The 24,385-nt window shown below is 35.3% G+C and overlaps 1 protein-coding gene across 1 annotated transcript in view; it reads left to right on the top strand.

The window, feature by feature from the left end:
- eif3ha (eukaryotic translation initiation factor 3, subunit H, a) overlaps positions 1 to 24,385 on the top strand; it is a 135,753-nt gene that overhangs the window by 30,820 nt on the left and 80,548 nt on the right. The window lies entirely within an intron of this gene.

A 24,385-nucleotide genomic window follows, 5' to 3' on the forward strand; every position in this document is an offset into this window, starting at 1 on the left:
GCATTAAAATGCCCACTTTGTGTTGGAGCAACTATATTTAATGTGGCCGCAGACATCCGCAACCAGCTGTGTGTGGTGTTCCTGAATTAATTAATTGCTGTTTTATACATCATTAAATCAAGACAGTGACTAAACGGTCAACTCTGATCCTCTCGTGCTGCATGAGCAAAACAAAACGGTTGATGTTTTATAGGAATTATGCAGGAAGCAAAGCAGCCCGGCTGTAGTAGAACGCTCCACACCATAATCACTGGAGCTGTCGCTGCAAATTTACTGCCAAACGCCACTCTTTGATTCCCACAAACACTCCCATTGTAATAAATGAAGCTGTCTAAACCGAGGCTGCTCAAACTACTGCCTGCAAGGGATGCTGTTGGATTATTTAATATATTTATTTATTCTACTGCTAATAATAATATTATTATTATTATTATTATTATTATTATTGTAATAATAAAAACATTATTATTATTGTATTTTATTGTTATTATTTATTGCTATTATTATTATAAGTTATTTTTAACATATTTTTTTTATATTGTTATGTTTATTGTATTATTTGCTATTATTATTTTTTTATTGCTATTATTAATGATTTTTAAATTGCTGTTATTATTGTTTATTAATATTACTTAAGTTATATTTTTATTGCTATTTATTTTTTATTCATTGTTGTTGTTGTTGTTGTTGTTATTATTATTATTATTGTTATAATAATTATTACTATTAATAATATTTTTAATAGTTTTTATTATTGATAAGATTGCTATTGTTATTAGTTTTAAAAGTAATATCATTAATTTAAAATTAAAATAAAAAATAGTTTGTTGCTATTATTATTATTTATTATTAGAAGTTATTTTACTTGCTATTTATAACATTGCTATTATTTATTTCTATTATTAAAATTTTAATTGCTATTGTTAATTAACATTACTTTTTCTTTTTGTTATTAATATAATAATAATAATTAATATAATTGATGTAATTAATAATATTTTAAATTGCTATTATTATTAACGTTGCTATTATTTATTACAGTTATTATTTATTAGTTGTAATTGCTATTGTTTATTAACATTCATTTTTGTATTTTGCTATTTGCTTTTTATATTATAATAAACAAATTGTTGTTAATTATATTATTTGTTATTGTGGTTATTATTATTATTATTATTATTATTCATATTTTTATTGCTATTATTATTAGTAACATTGCTATTATTATTTATTGCTATTAAAGTTTTAATTGCTATCCTTAGCATTACTTATTAATTCTTTAATTGCTTATTTTTTACTGGTATTATTATTATTATTATTATTATTATTATTATTATTATTATTATTATTTGTTGTATTATTATTATTATTATTATTATCATTGTTGTTTAAAATAGACATTTGCAACATTTTTAAGCTTTTTATTAGTTTGCTTTCTGCAGCAGAATCTCATGAGATTAAATAACTCTATCCATTTGATAGTCCTAGTTTTAAAAGTATTGGAAAAGGAAAAGATGTGCTTTCAACTTAATACTAAAGTCTTTTCCAGAGATTTTTTTTTTCTTTAATTCACACAATTATTTACTTTGTAGGTTGTTTTATAGGTTTGCATTTGGCACAATATATAATGTCAATAATTTAGATTTTGTACTATTAGGTATGCTACATTTTGGAGACCTTGAGCATTGTGACCATTACTTCAGAGTGTTTTCGAATGCATCACTAAGTTTTTCCAAAGACACTTGAACTTTCGTTTCTTCATCCTTTAAATCACTTTAATTCAATACACGAGTGCTGTTGAACAAATGAACCCATGTTCTGCATCTTACAAGCAAGCCTAAAAGCATTTGAATGAAAAGGCTGTTTATGGCAGCAGTGATATTGATTATGATGTGTTTTGGTGCAACAGAGCGATGTCCAAAAAACAAGGTTATCATACTTTCTTAAAACATGGGTTCATTCAGTAGGCCAAATGTAGGGGCTCTTTTGTTATTGATTGGTCACGTTTGACCACATGAGCATTTTTTTGAGATGATTAAAAGTAAACAAGTTCAAAATGTTTACTCCTGTATTCGGTGTCATCCACTTATTACCAGATTAAGGAGATTTCATCTTGCCTCCAGGTGTAACATTTTGACAAAATGGATTCCTCAGAGGATTTGCCAAAAAACTTTGATAATTTGCTCTGAAATTATTACAGGGATTGAGAGATGGGGGAAAGTCTTGGCAGATTTGCACTGGATTAAAATAACAAAGTATGTCTGTGAGGCACATGGCTCTTTCAAAAACTAGTCTAAACTAAATAGAGCTTAAGTATCGTTTGAACATCACATATATTTGGAGCAGACTGCTTAGACCTTACTGATTATGACTGATTTATTTATTTATTTATTTTTTGGTCATTTCTGAATAATATTTGGCTATTTTGAAGACCTGAATTTAAACAGTGCATGTACACAAAAAAATACAAGGATGTAATGTAAGTGCTTTGCAAAAATGTTGCTGCCTTGTAGTGAAAGGTGAGTTCACCCAAGCTGGAAATTCTGTCATTATTTACTCATATTTTACTTGTCCCAAGTTTGTTTGTCTGTCTGTCTTCTGTTAAACATTTAATACAATATTTTGAAGAAAGCTGGAAACCCCCAACCTGAATTCATAGGATTTGTTTTACCTATTATGGAAGTCAATGGTTGCAGGTTTTCAGCTTTCTTTGAAATATCTTCTTTAGTGTTCAGCAGATTCATAAAGATTCAGAACTACTTGAGTAAATTTCCATTTTTCTGGGTGAACCATCCCTTTAAATTGAATCAAGTTATTTCAACTTGTATCAGTTTAACTGGCTTAACTTAAAGATACCGTTGAGACCTGATTAACTTAAGTTAAAGCAACATTTTGCCATGACCTTTTTTTTCACTTTTAATGTACAGGGCAGTGGAGGGTACAGACATGAAACTATTGGGAGCGTATAGAGGGGAATGGTCGACAAAGGGCAGCGAGCCAGGAATTGAAATCAGGTCATCATGAGCACCACGGCGCTATATGTCGGAGCACTTAACCACTAGGCTATTGGCGCTGACACCATGACCTTTTTTTAAATCAGCATATGTAACAAATAGATGTCCCTGATTTGGTTATTAGGGTTCCCACAGGTCATGGACTTTCTGGAATATCCTTACATTTTAAAAAGGTCAATTCGAGACATTATAAGTCAGGGAATGTTATGCATTCCACATCATGGGATGTCATGAATTTCAATTTCATTATTTTAAAATTTTATATATTTAAAAGCATGCAAGCGCTGATAAAAAAACAAGTCATGACGATATGTTTTGCTTTAACTTGAGTAGGTTAATCAGAGCATTGTTTCTCATTGTTATAGTTTAGTTTTTTTAGTGCCATTTAAAAAAAACAAACAAAAAAAAAACAAATGTATATTTCCCAAATGATGTTTAACAGAGCAAGGAAATTTTCACAGTATGTCTGAAAATGTTTTCTTCTGGAGAAAGCCTTATTTGTTTTATTTTGGCTTGAATAAAAGCAGTTTTTAATTTAAGAACCATTTTAAGATCAATATTGTTAGCCCCTTTAAGCTAATTTGTTTTTCATTAGTCTACAGAACAAACCATCGCTATACATAATAACTTGCCTAATTACCCTAACCTGCCTAGTTAACCTAATTAACCTAGTTAAGCCTTTAAATGTCACTTTAAGCTGTATAGAAGTGTCTTGAAAAATATCTAGTCAAATATTATTTACTGTCATCATGGCAAAGATAAAATAAATCAGTTATTAGAAATGAGTTATTAAAGCTATTATGATTAAAATGTGATGAAAAAAAATCTCTGTTAAACAGAAATTGGTGGAAAAATAAACAGGGGGGCTAATAATTCAGACTTCAACTGTATGACTTTGTGTTGTCTGCAACATCAAGCAGCTGAAGTAGTTTTGTTTTGCTAAAACTGAATAGAAGTGAATGAAACCAGAAGGTTTGAGATGAGTTACAATGGTCATGCTGCTCTTGCATGGATAAACAAGGTGGATGGGTCATAGAAATTCAGCTTTTTATTTAGTGTTAAATCAGGGAATATAACGTTTGTCTTAAAGTGGAAATACAGGATTATATTTAATAATATCACATTAGACCATCGTAACTTTACTATATCTCCCCCTTTTCTTAAACTTCATATGCATCCTAATTAATTAGATCATGCTGTGAGGTCAAACTATAGTATTCCTGCAGCTATTTTCAGCTCTCTTTCCAGCTGTAATGTCTTTCTGTCAGTGGAAGCGAGTGTTTATTAGTTTTCTGCTCTGGCCTGGTCCACCGGTGGTTGTAATTATCTCCTGGACCTTTATCGGCTTGGCGTCATGCGTCTTGGAGAGGTCAGCCCCCATCCTTGGCACTTTGACTGAGTGGATGACCTTGCCGTTAGATGCGGCTTGTTAGCAGAGTTGAACCGTTTGGCTGAGCACTAACAAGCTGCTAGCTCCAGATGTAGCAGAACTAGAGACCAAACCAGTGATGGTGTCCAAGGACGACTGTTTAGAGCCCTCTGCTTTATCTCTCTCCAGTCTGTGCACGAAATATCACTCCCTAATGCTGCCGCAGCTTGAATCGATACGGCAGTGCCAGTTGTGTGGACACCGAGATACACTCGGTGTGATAAGAGCAGGCTTCAGCTCAGGTACTGTACATCTGCTCATATATTTACCACAGGGACACGCGCGCTCTGTTATTTCAGAGCAGCCAATCGATCAAGAGGCTGCTTTCTTGCGGTTAAAATCTCGGCAAGCTGAACATGAAAGCAAATTAGTAATTGAAGTGTTCACCGCCAGCCAAATTTCTTTGTTCTCCCCTAGTCATTTTGATATTTCGACAAATGAGACTGTCTGGTGAAGACATTTGTTCATTTAATAGATTACAATAAAAGGTTCCAGAACCTTCTAGCATTGATTCGATTTGACAGACTAAGTTGGATAAATATGTGAAGTAATTTTGTCATAGAATGTTGAAAAGTGCTTGAATTAAGGAATTAAATGAAATCATAAATGCTTTAAAGCGCACCTATGATGAAAATCATCTATTGTAAGTTGTTTGGACAGAACTTTGTGTAGGTGTAATGTCCACAGTCATGCTGGAGTGATAAAAACACAATCTCTGTTTAAACTTCCTGACATTAAAATAGGATCCAAATCCCTCCCATTTTGAGGCCCAATGTGACGTAGGAGTGTGGTTTCCCCGCCCTCTGAATTGATTGACAGCCGCATATTAACATGCCTAAGGAGAAGCTATACCATCGTAGCAATAGTGAGCGATCTCCATGGCTCTGACACACATGTGGGAACGGTGTGTGGGGAGAACCAGCTCATTTGCATTTAAGGCCAAGAAGAACAAGGCCAACAGTCAACAAGAACAGCTACAAAACAGCTCAAATTTCCAATATTCACAAAGCTAAAATAAATCTGATGGGTATTTTGAGCTGAAACTTTACAGACACATTCAGGAGACACAAAAGACTTAACTTTAAAAAAGGGGTAAAATAGGTGCCCTTTAATACGTTTGATCCCTTATGCTTCTATTTGAATCGGTATTAAAGTAGTATCTAAAAATTATTATTATTGTTATAATTATTATTATTATTGTTATAATTATTATTATTATTATTATTATTATTATTATTATTATTATTATTTAATAGTTGGTTATAACGCGTTGTTGTATTCAAGTTACATTTTTGGGGAACGCAGTAATGTAACCAATTACATTTTTATATTTGTATAATTTGATTAAAGTTACTGAAGTCAATGTAATTGCGTTACCTATGTTAAAAATATAGTTTTTAGAAGAAAATTGCTGCTTTTAAATCTCGTTATCTGCTGCAATGTCAGTTAATATGCATGCGCTTTTAAACTGCTGGAGAACATGAGCTGTCATGGTTGTTGTCGAGAGCAGCTGCTTAGAGTGGAAATACAGACATTACTTTTATTTCATTGAGCGTAAAAACAAAAATATTGCTGTGAAGTGCAGTCTATTTCATCTCTAAAGAACTTTTGACTGCTTTTAACTCGACAAGCAGTTTGTTTAGCACTCGAATGGAAAGAATTCTACAACAATACTCGTCACCAAGGAGGACACCAGCACCCAAAAACACAGTGGCCCAACATTGGATTTTTGTGCAGGATCGGGAGTAAAGGTATCTTCTGAATGTGAAGAGGCGTATCTGCTTATGGTGCTGTTATTGCATCTTTTGTGCTCACAAGTTTGTTATTTTAAATGGAGGCGCAGGGCTTGTGTGCATATTTGGAGCGCATATTGCACATTACACTTGCTTGCATTTTCCAGGCACACTCAGTTGAAACTGCAAATCTTGTGACAACTTACCGATTGACTTAATACTTTGAATGGAATATACACATTTTGGTAGACTTTACTTCAGACAAACAGAGAACACTGCAGTGCTTTCTAAAACTATGGATGTTACAGGTATCCAGTTTGTTTTCTAAATGTCTTTTGTGTTAAAAAAAGACAAAAGTTTGGGACGAGTCATGGATGACAGAATTAAAGTTTTTCGAATAGTAAATCATTTTTTTGTCTTTTTAACTTGTCAAGCTGCTGTGATCAACCCATTATATATATTTTTTTGTGAATATTAAATTACTGAAAGCTGTAGTTTGTTGTATAGGTATAATTTGTAATCTGATTACTTTTTAAATAAAGTAGTTAGTAATGTAATCAGATTACAATTTTTCAGTAGTAGTCAGTAATTTGTAATCTGTTTGTAATCTTTTTTTTTTTTCTTTTTTTTTTATTAAAGTAAATTTCCCAACACTGCTGGGGAACCATGTTAAGGACATAATAGGCAATCATAACAATGCAGAGTTACAAAATGTTGGCATAATGTTAACCGTGTTAAGAAAAGTAAATGCAAAAATCACTTTCATAAGGGGTTTAAACAGTTGTGTGGCAACAGTCTGTGAATATAGCCAGCCGCTAATGATAAAAAATAATTAATTCTCTCTTTGCACGTATCATCAATAGGGCAAAGCCCCACCCATTAGTGACTATCTCTCTCTCATTAGCATAAACAGCCCTGAGTGAGAAGCAGTCATCTGCCATTAGAGTTTTGAATCTGCCACTATGGCGCCTCATAGGCATTTATAGCTCCGTCCTCTTTTAAAAAGAGCACAAACTGATTTGAATTTAAAGCTACAGTCACAAAAATTGCACAATTTATATCAAAGCCTTAAAGCACGTGTCAAACTCAGTTCCTGGAGAGCCACAGCTCTGCGCAGTTTAGCTTTAACCCTAATTAACCACACCAGATCAAAATAATCGAGGCCTTCAGGTAGGGGTGGGCGAAATGACCTAAAATTAATATCACAGTATTTTTTATCTTTTGAACGGTGACGGCATAATATCATGGTATTACTTTAAATAGCAAAATAATATACATCTCAAGGAAGAACGGACAAGAAAAGTTTTATCTCTTCACTTCTATCACTCTTTAAAAGTTTTGGTTTCAGTTTGTGTCATTTTAAATGCTCCGTCTCATTATGAGCTGATCTTCATTTTTCTCTGTTTGTGGAATAAAGCGGCACCAATCTATGAGCAGACAGAGCAGGATTCTCGTGATGACCACCGGCGCAATACCGCTCTTTCTTATGAGCCGTAGTTTCAGTATGAACTTAGTAAAGGCGAGTTTCTTTGCCGATGATGTGTACAGTGTTAGATTTTATATTTAGCGGACATTTGCGCTGAACACGCAGTGAATGTAACGCATCGAGATTCGGGCACCTTCTCCGAAAACACTCGATCTCAGCTGGCGGATCAACATTTACCTCATGTCATGATCGCTGTCCTCTGCGCCATTATTAATATTATAACTTTAAGTGAGGTTTGAAAACCTGTGTACTTTTCACTCTTCAGCCATTTGCTTTTCCTGCGGTAAGAAAAGCTCCCTGTCGTCTGTCAGCGGGAAGCATTGAGTGACTGACTGCTATAAACCAATACAGCGGCAGGGTAGAGCGATTTCAGCAAGTTTTTAGAGAAAATCAAATCAGGTCGCACTATAACTATTATATTCAGTCGCACAAATGCTCCCAAATATATTATGAGGGCGCATAGATTAAATTTCGGGCGCACATGCAACCAAAATGGTTGCAATTTCGAGCCCTGTAGTATAAGGACATGTATTCAGACCACAACTGAACGTTTGAAGAAAATTGAATGTCTTATTATTTAGAATTAGCTATTATTGATGTAAATGCAGCTGTTCAAGGCACATAATTGATTTATTACGGTATTGACGGTATTAGAAAATCCATGTCGTGGCGCAATGTCACACCGGTGATGACTATGACACCGGTGTACCGCCCACCCCTACCTTCAGGCTTGTTTTAAACCTCAGGTAAATGTATTGAAGCAGGGTTGGAACTAAACTGTGCAGGGCTGCGGCCTTCCAGGAACTGAGTTTGACACTCCTGCCTTAAAGGGCCAGTTTCAAAGAGCTATATAAAAAAAGTGAGGTATTTTGAACTGAAACTTCACATACACACTCTAGGCACACCAGAGATTATTTTACATCTTGTAAAGATGGGAATAAAAGGTTCACTTTAAGGGGTGCATCATATTTTCTGTCACATGAAAATTTAAATGCATTTCACCACATTTTAATTTCGTTGTTCTTCCAGGTATTGCAGCATTGTCAGGCATTTAATAATAGCATCATGTATTGATGTAGTCCATTGTATCCACGTTTGAAGGCTATTTTATACTGTTCCTCTTTATTCTCGTTGAAAGAATTCAGACTTGTGTAACTTGCGTCATTCATTGCCTTAAAGACTAAAACTGCTTTAAAGTTTTAACATTTTTATGTACACTATCAGTAGTCATTTTTAATCTTTCCTTGCATGAATACATTAAAGTAACTTTTAATTATCATTTAATTGCATTGCATAAGGCAGTATGTACACACATCACAGTCAGACATGCTTGTTGTACAGCTGTGATGCCTGATTATCAAATTAAACTCTGCACGGGTTTCTTTTGTGATTGCTGCTTTTGAACAACTACATATGGAGACTCTTCTGACTGATTGCCTGTTATGGTTAACCAATTGGTGATGGGTTAAAATGAGCTCTAACATTTTTTGTTGTGTGTTCTGAGTGATGTTTCGTAACTTAATGCCTTATGATTCAGACGGGCATGAGGATTTATTCTTAAGTTGACCAAAAAAATCCTTTATGCCTAGTGCACTATTAAAAGTATCTTAATTTAGGATAACCTTACAAGGTAAAGGCTCTTATGAAGTCTGTTCATTCATTCATTCATTTATTTTCTTTTCGGCTTAGTCCTTGGATTCATCAGTGGACAATTTGATGTGCTCCAATGCCAGCGATGGCCATTTTTCCACTTGAATCAGTTTGAGAGCTGTCTTACTGATACTATAGACAGATTAAAGTCATTGTCGTTTTAAGATTATTGACTAATTCAAAGTATTGGTACTTTTGACATCCGTACATTAAAGAATAATGTTGTCCATGTTATGTAGTTTGTCTCCACGTGAGCCGCCTGTTAAGTTCAGTCTCTCTAGCGCACTTGCAGCTCATCAGTCATTCGATCCTATCAAACGTACGGTGTGTTATTTTTTCCTCTTCCTCTGTCTGTCTGTGCATGATGAGTAATGGGATGTGGATAAGTGGAGCTTAAATTGCAGCAGATTGGCCCGGCTATACGATGAGAGACAATTTTATTTTTTTACGTCATCTTCTGATATTCTGTTCCTATACCTGATGTATTCAATGGGTGACAGTTTAATTAGATTTTTCTTTTGCTGTGGTGAATTGACAACACATTTACATTTATTGAAAGGAATTATGCACTGAATCAAACCGAAATCAAAGGAATTGCAGGGCAAAAAAAGTACTTGCCTTTTGGAGAAATTAGCAATTTTACTTTGTTATTCTTGTATTTATTACATCTTGATTTAAATGATATATGGATATTGACTGGTTTTAACAGTGATGTGCCGCGTTTGTAAGTTACTTATTTTCTGCAGTTTTATACATTAAATCCTGATATGCGATAATTGATCGCAAACAATGTTTTTTTTTCACCTTTAATTAATAGTGCCATACAGTGCATTGATTCCATAAGTTAAATTGTTCTCTAATATCTGCATAATAGGTATGTGGCTTAAAAAAGGTAAAAAAAATCCCCTGTCATGGTTTTATATGCTCCATTTATTTCCTATAAAATATCTCTACAATCAGAAGGTCCATATTGACCATATTTGCAACAGTCGTGAATATTAATGAGGTCTGCTGACACACACACACACACACACACACACACACACACACACACACACACACACACATACATTAACAAGTTGTAGTGTAGATTAAATTTATGCTAAATTATAATTAAACTCAACAAAATAGACCAATGATGTTTTGAAGCTATTATGTCAAAAAAACAAAAACAAATGATGTTCTGCATAAACGAGTGAATAGGAAATGTGAACTCATGTTGTTCGACTATGCCTTGGCATACCCAGATTTTTTTTATAGGGCACATTTGATACATGAGTATATTAGAAAGTACTTGAACCTTGTGATCAAATTTGCAACCATTTCATCACAATTGGTTGCCTTTTTTAATTATTTTAAAAAATTTTATTTTATTTTTACATTTTTTTTATTGTTTTTGAAATTTCGTTATTTTTATTTTTATTTTTTTATATTTCAAACTCAATGTAGCATGACAAAATAACCATAACATTTAAAATCTATTTGTATCCAGCTGATAAATCAAAGTCACTAGCTATGTTTCCATCCACCAATTTTATGTGCATTTTGGATATGTGCATTAAAAATGGTTGACTGAAACGGCAAGATGCACATAAATTTTGAAAATGCGCATAAAAATGTATGGGCATAAAGGAGTAGCATAAACGTTTTATTCGATAAGAAAAGATGCACATAAACTATGATGGAAACACTTTTACTGAACAAATTCTAATATGCGCAATAAAAAAAAAGAAGTCATGTGATTTTGTTATGTGGTGATAAATGTGTGTGAATGGACAAACCAGCAGGCTGATCGCATTGTAAAACATCTGAAATGTTGTTTTGGTCATTCTAAAATGCCTTAACCATTTCAGTATTGGTGTTATTATTAATTACCTCCAGAATAGTTCTGCGTCTGACACCTTCAAACGCCACCAAGGGTTCATTGTGTCGACACACTTCTGAGGCACAAGTCATTTATTAAATAAAGAAAAGATTCTTGCAGCTTCTCCTACTTTCAATAAATTCCCTTTTTACTCTTGATATTTGGCACCAGTTCATAAGGAAGTGACCGTTTTGTCCTCTTTGACTCATTGGATGGAAACGCTGCTTTATTCGTTCTACTTTTATGCGATTCAGGTTTGTGCATAAATCTAATTCGTATCTTTGGGTGGAAACATTGCTGCGGTCCATCCTGTTTTACAGAACTTGAAAATGTAAAGCAGCAGATATCAAAACTGCAGTGTGTTTTTTTTAAATAATGTTTGTAAGGGTGCTTTCACATCTGTGGTTCGCTTCATTTGGTCCGGCCCAAGGGCAATAAGTAATACATTGTAGCATTTTCTGCCGTTTCTGGGTCCATTTCACACCACACTGATTACTTTGGTCTGAACCAGTTGAAAAGAACCAAAATGCAGTCATCTGACAAAATCCAAATCACTCATTGGCCAGATGTTGTTGAACATATTTCCTAAACTGCTTTTCTATTGGTCAGAATTCACGTGCAGGAAAATGCCAATGAATCTCCCGCAAGTAAACAAACCGGCAGACATAAAATGTCGCTTTTGACTATGGAGGGACGACTGCGCTGGCTGACTGTATTCCTGCACATAGTATACCATTTAGTTAGTATACAAAAGACTATACATTTCGATAATGAAGTGCGGCTGGAATACAATGTTTTAATGCATTGCAAACGGCGAAGGCGCATCGCAAGTCACTTCAGGAGGAGGCGTGAATTAATATTATTTTATCATAAATATTATCAATGATCCATCAGGTAATGTTTTTCCCTCTCTCTCACATTCCATAATGCACAGCGCATCGGCCTACAGCAGCTAGATTAGTCCAAAAAGGCGCAGTACTTTTTGCAGTTGGGTCTGTTTTAGTTTGGATCACATTCTCAACACAAACGAATCACTACAGGGTTCGTTTGAAAGCGTACCGAGACCACCTCTTCAAGGAGGCTTTTTTTGGTCTGCTTTTGATGCGCACTTGAGTACGATTGCAACATTCACACCTGTCCAAACGAACTGCACCAAGAGGGAAAACGAACTCTAGTGCGAACTAAATAAGGCAGGTGTGAAAGCACCCTTTATTATTATTTTTGGTCATTATAGTTTAGTTTGATTTCCTGTAATAGACAAGCAATTTTTTAGCTGAAGCTTTGAATTTTATTCAATTTTCCAGAGTTTTTGTCCTGATTTGTATGCCATTTGAGTGTTTGGTCTGGCAGACTCGTGTGAAATAACCCTAACTAACCCTAATTCTAGGGTTCCTATTCCAAAATATTTATATCCAGCTGATAATATTTAAAGTGGCAGACATCAAAACTACAATGTACTTCTAATGTAATCATGCACATGTTATAGTTCTCATTTATGGCCCTTACAATTAAGTTTGACTTCCTACAATATAAAAGCAGATTTTTTCAAGATGAAGCTCTGCATTTCATAATTTTCTAGAGTTTTTGCCCTGATTTGTACGCAGTTCGTGAGTGTTGGGTCTGGCAGACTCATGTGGAAACAGTCAGAGCAGATTGATTACAGTGAAGCTCATCCCGGGACCAGCGTGAGCACTGGGGGAAAACAGATACCACGTGCTTGATTATTGGTTGAATATCTGCACACATCACTGAAAGCAGCGACCCTGAACGTGATTCAGCTTTCCGGGGATCTTCTGACATCTGCTGATCCATTGAGCTCATGTGAAGGGAGGCGAGAGAGAGACGTATGTATGCGCTTCAGGTGTGCAGCGCTTTATCGATTAAGTGGACCCTACAGGGACAGGCACTGCCAGCCATGTGCACTGCTTTAGATTAGACCCACATTGTGGCCCTTAGATAAGCTTATCTGGCCCACCGCACCCCTTTTACATTGAATCAAGCAACTTTTCCATTTGGCTTGTGCTGTTACGGGTATGCAGGTCAGGTGTTGTTACTCTTCCTAATCCACTTGACCAACTTAAATTTAACTTGCAATGACATGTTGTTTGTCAGGTCGTCTGTACTCTGATGTTGAGCTTGAAGAACATCTTGACATTTCAGAATTGAACAGTTTCGGCAGTGTGTGATGAGAGCTTGAAACGGCATGTGGGTAATTTTATAGCATGCTAATGGTATATGTAGGTAATAATTGACGATGGAATGTTGAATTATTGAAAATTGGTGCCCACCATGAGGTGAAACCGTAGCCATTGCTTGGTTAAGTGGGGTTAATTATCAATAATTTAGTAGTTCTTTTTTGCAATTTCATGTAAAGACGTTTTCTGAATGCCCTTTCTTGCATGGCTTATATAAAATCTTCACATTTTTGGTAGGACTGCACAATATATCGCTTCATCATCGATATTGTAATGTGATCATTTACAGTAGTCACATCACGAGCACATGCAAATGATGAATTATAATCCAAACTCAACATTGCATGTTTTTGATGCTTGTTACTGTATAACAGGGCTATTCAATTGGCGGCCATTTGTTCCGGCCCTGTAAATACTGCGACCAAGACATCAAAGATAAATTTAGTTCAGTTGAAAAACAGCAGCTATAGTTATAAAGTGACGTGTGTCTGTTCAATACAGCACGAGCTGCAGTTAAAGGCTGCGCAGAGTGTGAGTCACCTGACAATAAGCGAGTGGTGCGGGCAGCCGAAAACATTTGGATATGTTTGTAGAAACGGCCTTTTGTTCAATGCACTGATATCGTTAATAGGGATGCAAAGATTAGCTGATTAAACTATTAACTGTGCTTTAATTCAATACAGTTAATCTTAAAAGTTTCTTAACACCGAGTTTCTGTTGCACGGAACAAAACTGCTGTATCTAAACAAAGTTATGCCAATACGTGCACGCATTGGATTAACAACAGCAGCAGGCCGTTCACATATTGTGTCTTTTCTGCATGCAAGTTCATTATTTCCAATGTAGACGTGCGCATATTGGGACCAGTGCACAGTAGAAATTATCTTATGCTGTAGCGGTGACTTGTGCGTGGCTTTCAGTGCAATGTAAACAAAAGATTACAAATTATTAAAATGATTGTGTATGACCGCAGATTATAACAACAGTTCATTTAAATTCTTAGCTAATAAATAACCTAAATTAACATTAGACAAATACTAATTCTTATTTATTCTTATTTTTGTTGATTCATTGTTCTGTCATTTATTTTCATTGTAAAATTATCCCGCATGTTTAAATCAAAAACTTTTTCATTTATTTTTAAGTCCAAAGAGAGAAATAGAATATTGTTTGTTTTTTTTAGTAATATTTTGTGCTGCATTTGGTTACTGAGCAGCAAGAAACAACACTTCAATATATAAGCAGTTTTCTTGTGATTTTTCTAAACTAGCAGTGTTTTGAATTAAATGATAACCGTGAAACCATGATTTTTCTTCAGACTATAATCGTACAACCAAAATCTATAATCGTTGCATCCCTAATTGTTACGCGGTTTAAAACATAACATATCAATGTCTCTGAAGAAGCCTACTTGAGCAATGCACTGCTTTTGTTGTGCTTTGAATTACAACATTTAAATATGTTTGTAAAAAATGCCACATTGTACAATGCACTGATGTTATGTAGTTTCAAAATACAACATGTTAATGTTTTAATGTAGAAAAAGCCAACGTGGGTGTCTTAAGAAGCAAAAAAGCAGCATATGGGCTCTTATATTGCAAGTCATATCTCTCTGGCCCCTCATTTGGGATGCTTTTCATGAACTGGCCCCGATGACAAACAAATTGAATAGCCCTGCTTTATAATGAACTTAAAACCACACAGGTAACTTTAACAACGATTTATTTTATTGAATTTTATTTTTATCATTCAGTTACTGTATCAGAATACTGTTAGATTCTGGAAACAGTGTTGGAGGTAACGCGTTATAAGTAATGTGCGTTACGTAATGTTACTTTTCCAAAGTAACGACTAATATAATGCATTACTTAAATAAATATATATATATATATATATATATATATATATATATATATATATATATATATATATATATATATATATATATATATATATATATATATATATATTATTTGAGTTATATTTAAATAAATGTAACCCGAGTTACTTTTACCTTGCTTAATTGGCTTTTAAAAAATATATTGCAAAATAAAAAATTATCTTAGGTTGAATCGCACACTCAGTGAGAGAGCATGCTGCGAGGGAACAGACACTCGGCTCGCACTCATCATCATCATCATCGGGTCTCTTTAACGGCAGATTAGTCAGTGTACTGTTCTACTAACTGAATAACTGACTAACTATTCTACTAACGGATATGGCTTTATTTCAAGTTAGAGGGAGTATCCACGACAACTCGGTTCAATTTAATGAACTAATTCAACCGGTTCACTGAGAAGATTCAATTAAAACAAGTAATACATCCGCGTATTGCCTGTCATCACTACAGACAGTCAGAAACAGAAACAATAGCAGGCCAGAGACTTACATTTTTGAATTGGATTCTTGTTATTTGGAACTCATCTAAGAAATAAAAGTGGGTTAAGTGTGGATTGTGTAAGTAGAACTTTTGACGACTGGAAGAAACACGACATCGAAAAAACACCCGCACATCACCTTCAGCTGTGATTGACATCAGTTTACGTTCTTTAGGTAAAACTATTAATTCAACTAAACTTAAAAAAAAAAAAAAAGGTTATTGCTTTTATTGTTGAGATGCAGCCACTGTCTACTGTAAAACTGACTGTAATATAGTAAGATTTTTTTTTTCTCTATTGGGTAACGATTTACACATTTAAGGCCATGTGAAGCAATTTATTCAATGTGAAAAGCTATAAGATTTATTTAGATTTGAGGATTTTTTTTATTGTCTTTGTTAATTTTGTTAAACATTTAAATGGTTTAAAATCAGTTTTTTTTTTTATTGTATTTATATCACAATATATATCGCAGAGGGAAAAAAATCACAATGTCAAATTTGTCCATCGTCGTGCAGCCTTAGCAGCAAGGTTTTTCTTTTGTTTTTTTCCAATTGAACCACACTAACAGAGCAGTTTCACCACTTTTTGTTCAATCAAACAAAGAAACAAGTCTCTGAAAGAGTCTGCTATGAAATAAATTGTCAAATAAGCTGCAAACAAGGTTATTTTGAAGGTAACCATTTTGGCTGTGTGTTTAATCTATAAACAATTTGGATGAAATTGGTATGTTACATCTGTGAAACGGTGGCAACAACAAACTACTAAAACAACCTTCTTCGACTGCCAATTTTTCAAGTTCAGAATATCATGAAGTTTTTTCCTTGATAAACCCAGGAAAACAATAAAGGGGAAATAAAGCAACCAGTCAAGTTCACCTTTTGTACATTGGATACCACTTTAATGAAAATATATTAAACAAACTTGATTAATGTAACCATTTAGCAGAAAACGGCATGTTTTACTAAAGATTTTAGACCTAGGGCACCTCCATCTTGGAATGTCGCTGTGTCTGACGTCACGGGGTTGGTTCTGTTCCCTCAGCTGAACACAAACAATGGAAGTAAAGGAGACTGTAAAGCCTAGTTTAACCCAATGCATGAAGTTGTGGACGTGGAGCTGCTGCGAGTACAAGCATCAGATGTGTGTAATATAAAAGTGTGTGTGTGTATATATGTATATGTATATGTGTATATATTTGATGCACTTTGCTCCACTCTCAGTATTACACTGCCTGATTTTAACGGACTGAACACAGAGACTGGACAGCCTATTTTAACCCAATGCACAAATTTGTGGACGTGCATCGCAGAGCTGCTGCAAATACAACAAATACGAGCATTTAGGAGTCTTCAGTTGTGTGTTTTTCTTTTGTTAATACTGTTCGTTTGATGCGCTGTGATCCTCTTGCGCTGCTCCAGCTCCTGACAAGGGTATTTACATTCAGACTAATGCACAAGCAGCAGAGGTGAGGGGGGGAGTACAACTGAAAAGTGAAAGTACCCACCCCCATTACATCACCACCGGACCTAGTTAAAAACCAGGCAGTCAGGCAGCATAATACAGAGAGTGAATCACTACTGACGTAATGAGGGTGGGTACTTTCACTTCTACACCCCCCTCACCTCTGCTGCTCATGTTCAAACCAAACTAAGATCGGCGCTGTGGTTCTTATGGCTGGTTTTATCCTTCATACATGTTGAGAGATCGAGTTGATTGACTTAATGAGGGAATATGTCTTGACATAACCCACACAGACGTGACTTAGTGACTTTTAAGTGTTGCATTAGTCTAAATGTAAATCTCTTCGTCAGGAGCTGGAGCAGCGCGAGAGGATCACAGCGCACGAAACAGTGACCCTAAAATCGTGATACATACTACATACCCCTAGTAGGAAAAAACAAATACTATGGAAGTCTATGGTTGCAGTTTTCTAGATTTCTTCAGTATATCTTGTTGTGTTCAGAAGAGAGACTAACAGTTCTGTGAAAAGTAAAGGGTCAGTAAATTGCAGTTTTCAGTTTTGGGTGAACTTCCCTCTTTGGCATTTGAGTTATTTCCTAAATGGTTTACTGATAATTTAAATTAACTCTATTTAGAACAACTTTGCTGATCATTTACAAGTGCAAACAGCAATATTATACACCCTAAACAAGGTTAAAAATGTAAATGGCATATTAGCACCCCATTAATTGGTAATCCAAGGGCTTCATATTCAATATCGTCAACACCCCACCCCCCACCAAAAAAAAAAAAGAGTATTTGTTAAATTTTCTCCAGGTTGATTAACTCCTAGAGGTTTTTCGATCCAACAGCTGGAAAACCTTGAGAAGAATCAGACACCTGAACCTCCAGACTCTAATGTGCCCCTTAAGGGTGAGTTAATCAGTGTGGAATCACGATCCATTTCCCGTTTGGATTCTCAGGGGACGTGGTCTGCCATCATGACCCCTGGCACTGTTCCCATCTTCTACTTATAGCACCTGATTTATTAATGGTCCCTGATGCCACCACTGAATGTGTCCTGTCCAGGGTTTTAGTAGATTGCTCTGCACCTCTCTCAAGGCATAATTAATCACGAGTGCAGGAAGATCAGCCTCTGTGACGAGCACGTATCTTCCGGGAATCACGCCACTGTGACTCATGTGTCAGATGAAGTGAAGTGTTTGAAGGTATGAAGTCACATCTCAGGATGCTACTGATGTCTGTCATTATGTCCCGTTGGAAGCGAAGCAAGCGTGGCTGTTCAAGTGGGGTTTCTTGTTGGTTTTTAAGCCTTTTTCTGTGACTTTTCTATGAATTTCAAGAGCTTGATTTGTGCTCAGTCTCAGTCTGTATTTTAGAAAACCTAATCCTTCATTGTGAATCTTTGATTAATACTCTAACTTTCCATCCCTATTCAGTTATAGTGAATTACACTTTAAAAAATGGGTTCCACTTAACATAATAGTTTTTACAAACTTAAGTGGATTGAACAAAAGTTGTTACGAAAAAACTTAAAGGTGCACTATGTAAGTTTGACACCCAGTGGTTGAACTAGGTATTACACTTCTGGTTCAAAACACTCGTCCCCTCCTCTGACGACTCCACGTAAGCGCAAGTTGTGCTTGACTATCTAGCCTAAAGTCTGATTTAAAAAATATAACCCTTTGACCTAATGTTAACATTTGTAATATTTAGATTATTTGCTAATTAATAGCCACCTTGTTGGGACTTGACGAAGATTTTTTTTTATTCTTTAAAAGTTTACAATAAATATGTCAACCTATTCTGAAAAAAGTGTTGCATGCAAAACTGTTGCAAACAATTTTTGTGTTGAATTTAAACAAACAAATTAAATTGAGCAATGTTCAACTTAATTTGTTTGTTTAAATTCAGCCCAAATAAATTGTTTGCAGCCACATAACGTAAAAACAATTGAGTAAATTCAACTAATCATCTTTGAATAATTTTTTTCAGTGTATATAACCATCTAGAGATGTATAGACATGTATTTTGAGGGAAAAGAGCAACAACTGGTGTTGTATTTTGAGTAGGTGACAACTGGGGGTGTGTGAAGGATGGGTGTTCTGCTATGGAATTTGTGAGGTCACTATTGTGAGGAGCTGAAATGAATGTATGTGAACACTCTCCAGAGATTGTAACTATGGAGAGAGAACTTTGGTGTTATAACAGGTGTTTGCATTGCAGGGAACAGGCCCAGAATAACATGAGCACCTAAAGGTATACTAAACCTCTCAGTAAAGAGAAAACATCCTGAAATGGTTGGAGTTAAAACAAGACGACCTAAGGGTGGGGAGAGAAAATCTGTATAAACATTATAAAGACATTTTAACATTTAACATTTTAAATTGTCCTGGGGGCAGAGAGACTGAGATGGGTTTGCTTCAGGCTGTCTCTGCTTTTTTGGAAAATATTGCAATAAAGTATATTCTTCTGATATTCATAACCTCCAGACTAAGTTTGATCCTTTAAGAGAAAAGCCGGAAACCACAACAAACTCTGAATCTGCGTCTCATTTCGGAGTCTGCTATTGTCCACCAAAGTTCCTATTTTTGCTCGCGGACGCATTCTTTGAGAGCCTTTCTGACTCTGTGAATCAAATATGTGGTTTTTCATCAAGGCAACAAGCGGTGCTGAAATATAATTGGCTAAACTGGCATTGGACCAAAGCAAAGACAGCCGTTCTGGCACGTAACACACACATTCTCAAAGCAGAATATCTGACTTCAGAAATGTTTTTCAGACAAACAAGTATATTCACTTGGCATGTTTCTTAAATATCTGCAAACATATTATGGTATTTTTGTTTTGCGAGAGTCCAAAACTTTAAGCATCTTTAATTCAATTCAGTTCACCTTTATTTGTGTAGCGCTTTTACAATGTAGATTGTGTCAAAGCAGCTTCACATTGAAGATTATAGTAAATAAAACGGTGTCAGTTCAGTTTTCAGAGTTTAAGTTCAGTTTAGTGTGATTTATTATTCACTGTTGAGAGTCCAAACACCGAAGAGCAAATCCATCAATGCGCAGCTCTACAGATCCTGAACCATGCAAGCCAGTGGCGAGGGAAAAACTTCACCAATTGGCGAAAGTGAAGAAAAAAAACCTTGAGGAACCAGGCTCAGTTGGACATGACCATTTCTCCTATGGCCAAATGTCTTTAAGAACTGTGGTGTTTCAACTCATTTTAAATAAGTGGTTTGAAGCAACAAATGTAATTTTGAGTGTAAAACTGTTTAAAAAACAATGTTAACCGCATCATTCAACATGGGTGCAAACAAATTATTATTATTCATTTTTTTTTTGTTCAGGAAAAATGAAAAGTAAAATGATCAACAAATGACAATTTGAGAAACTAAACCAAATTGCATAACTTTAAAGTGAATACCGTGAATTCTAACTATTCATAAAAGGTACAGTAGTTATTGTAAGATAGCAAACCAGTGATATTTTGGTAACTTAAATTGAGTAACTTCTGTACTGTTAATAGTTAGTCATTTAAAGCGGACCAATTATGCGAAAAATACTTTTATAAGGGGTTTAATAGAATATAGCCAGCCTCTAATAGTAAAAATTTTTTTAACTTTATTTTATATAATCACACTATGAAAACAGCCTGCAGAAACACATTCTCCCTTTGTTTGTGTCATCAGAGGGTGAAAGCGCCGCCCATTAGTGGACATCTTTGTCTCCTTAGCATAAACAGCTCTGAGTGAGAAGCAGCTGACTGCTATTAGGGATTTTATTCTGCCGCTATGGTGACGGAGGTGTTTACAGCCAAACCCCCTTTTAAAAAGAGCACAATCTCATTTGAATTAAAGCGACAGTCACCAAAATTACACAATTTGGATCAAAGGAGGTAGTTTTAAAGAGTTGTTTAAGGGTTATTTTGAGCTGAAATTTCCCATACACACTAGGGACATCAGATGCTTATTTTACATATTGTAAAAATGGGCATAATACAGACCACTAGTGCTTCATGATATTTTTTTGTACAGTTTTTTTTGATTTTCAGATTTTGTGGTGGTAATTATTTACCATATTAGGTAGCCTACTATTTTAGATGTGCAATCTTCATGAATCAAATTATAAAAATAAAGCTTCTTTATTTTGGTCTCTTGGCAAAACGAGATCTAAAACAGAATTAAAACTGTAGGGATTAAGCCAAAGGAAGGTTGTGTAACTCTTATTTTTACCCACAATCATTTTCTTTTTCTGATTTATCTTCCCAGATCATCAGACATCATGTACCTCATTCAGGACATGCGTTAGGGTTTCCTCTACCATAATATACCTAAAACATGGATTACTGTAAAACTCATAAAAATCATTTATGGATTTGACGCACCTCATAATACCAGCCATACATGTAAAACACAAATAATCTCCTTCAATTGATCTTATTCCTCAATGTGGAAGTGCGCTCGTTTTTGCGATGGTTTCAGAACTTCCGATTCAGCTGCCAATGGGAAAGATGGCTAGGAATAATAAACGGCAGAAAACGGTCAAACAACTTGCTCTACAAACAAGTGTTTGCATGATTATACAGACAAAGTAGAGTAATATAATAAGGAAATGTGAGTTTACAAAATCGAGCATCAAAATGAGCTGTTGTTAACGTCTAAAAATAAATGGAAGTAAATGAGACCGGAAGTCTCAAGCCAAAATGATTCAAATGGCTGTGCTCGCTCGTACGTGGAGAATATGGTCATGGCCAGAAGCCGTCACCCTTAAACCAATCGCCATCATTGTAAGCTGCTTGCTTTTCTGTGTTCCATTGCTCTGTTTGTTAGATGTTTGCTCACACTTTCTTTTGCAGTCTGAAACGCATCAAATGCACGAAACGCCCAATTTGCGCCATGTTACTCACTCTATTTGTGCCACAGAATGTCATCTTGCATTGCCTTCACATGTAAATCACTCGCGCTTGATGCTTCATCCACGTCTGCTTACTGCACAGGCTGCAAAACTTCTGCCACTTCCATGTAATGTTAGGATTGTGGTGAGGGCGCAGGTGAGATGTTGTTTTATCAGGGACACTCAAATACATCACGCGTGCTGCATATGCAGTGTCTATAAGGCATGTCAAACCATTTATTGCGATCCAAAATAAATGTAGTTTGATTATATGGTTGAGAACTGGCTGTTTTATGAGATTATTTACATTTCGATTATTTTGCTTTGAAGAATTTTGCAGGATTGCAAAATGTGCAATGTTTTGTAGAATTATTATTTTATTTTTATTTTTTTTCTGCGTTGGATTCAGTAATTGCGAAATGGCAAAAAAACTAGCGGGTCTGATAATGTCTCCTTTAAAATTTTTAGTAATTATTTAAATTGTATTAGTATTTTTTTGTTGTACCTTCAGTTTAATGTTAAACTGTAATGAAAGTGAGAAATCTTCTTGGAAGCGTGCTGAAGTAAGCTTTTCAGGTGTATATAATACAAGTTTATTTCACCTTTTCAGTTAACAATGTATTCCAGGTAACAGTTATTTTAGGTTTCTGGTTTGCTGTAATGAGTATTTCATTGCCTACAATTGGCTCATTGCAGACTGAAAGATTGGTGGCAAATACTGGTGGAAGTAGTGGTGACAGGCAGAGTACTTTCTGAATTAGTGTTGCAGCTGAACAGCGGCAGAGCTCTTGAAGTTGCTCTTTGCCAGCACGTCAACAGAATTAAGCGCCATCTGTCATATTACGAGAGGCTGTGAACTGACATGTCACAATCTTATCACATTAGATAATTAATCTACACACTGGATCTGCATTTCCAAAAGGAAATGGGAGTTGCTTGTAGAAGAATAGTGTTAATGTGTTGGAAATTTTTGGTTTAGTCTTCAGGCCTGGCTTAAGGTGTAGATTTTTTTTTCCCAACAATGTCTGAGAATCAACATACAATTTGACACATTCTTGTAGTGTAAATGTCAAATTGTTAAATGGGTAAGACCAATTTTTATTCAGTATTTAAATAGATGTAAGCAGTAATGCAATCGTATTTCAGTATGCACATAACATCATTACTGGTAAAAAGGTTTTACTACTTTGTCTCTGAAAGATTTACTGGGAAAATATTTAGGTTTGGATCAGGGCTGCACAATACATTGCCTGACAAAAGTCTTGTCATCTATACAAGTTTTAGGAACAGCAAATAATAACTTGACTTCTAGTTGATCATTTGGTATCAGAAATGGCTTATATGAAAGGCAAAAGCCTCTAGATTACGCTTATTTCACCAAAATAAAATATGATCATGTCTTGATTTTTAATTATGTAATTAGGACAGTAAGGTCTGACTTTGCTTAGACTAAAGTCTTGTCACTGAACAGAAATAATGTCCAGTATAGAATATAAAGTAATGGTGCAGTGGAAACAGAATGAATATTGTGTATAACTCCCATGAGCTTGGAGGACTGCATCCATACATCTCTGCAATGACTCAAATCACTTACTAATAAAGTCATCTGTAATGGCAAAGAAAGCGTTCTTGCAGGACTCCCAGAGCTCATCAAGATTCTTTGGATTCATCTTCAATGCCTCCATCTTACCCCAGACATGCTCAGTAATGTTCATGTCTGGGGGCTGGGTTGACCAATCCTGGAGCACCTTGACCTTTTTTGCTTTCAGGAACTTTGATGTGGAGGCTGAAGTATGAGGAGTGCTATCCTTCTGAAGAATTTACCCTCTCCTGTGCTTTGTGAGCAGCACAAATGTCTTAATACCTCAGGCTGTTGATGTTGCCATCCACTCTGCAGATCTCGCACACCCTCATACTGAATGTAACCCCAAACCATGATTTTTCCTTCACCAAACTTGACTAATTTCTGTGAGACTTTTGGGTCCATGCTGGTTCCAGTAGGTCTTCTGCAGTATTTGTGATGACTGGGATGCAGTTTAACAGATGATTCATGGGAAAAAATCTACCTTCTGCCACTTTTTCAAAGGATCAACTAGAAGTCAAGTTATTATTTGGTGCTCTTACAACTGGTACCAACAACATGACATTTGTCAGGTAGTGTATGTTGAACAATCATTGTTAATGTAATCTGTGTGTGTAATATGAATAGAGTTTTTATTTTTTTATTTTTTTGCATGCAAGGAAAACCTGGAGCTGAAAATAAATACTAATGCTGGG

This window comes from Danio aesculapii, chromosome 16 (genome assembly GCF_903798145.1).
Source record: "Danio aesculapii chromosome 16, fDanAes4.1, whole genome shotgun sequence".
Classification (NCBI taxonomy): domain Eukaryota; kingdom Metazoa; phylum Chordata; class Actinopteri; order Cypriniformes; family Danionidae; genus Danio; species Danio aesculapii.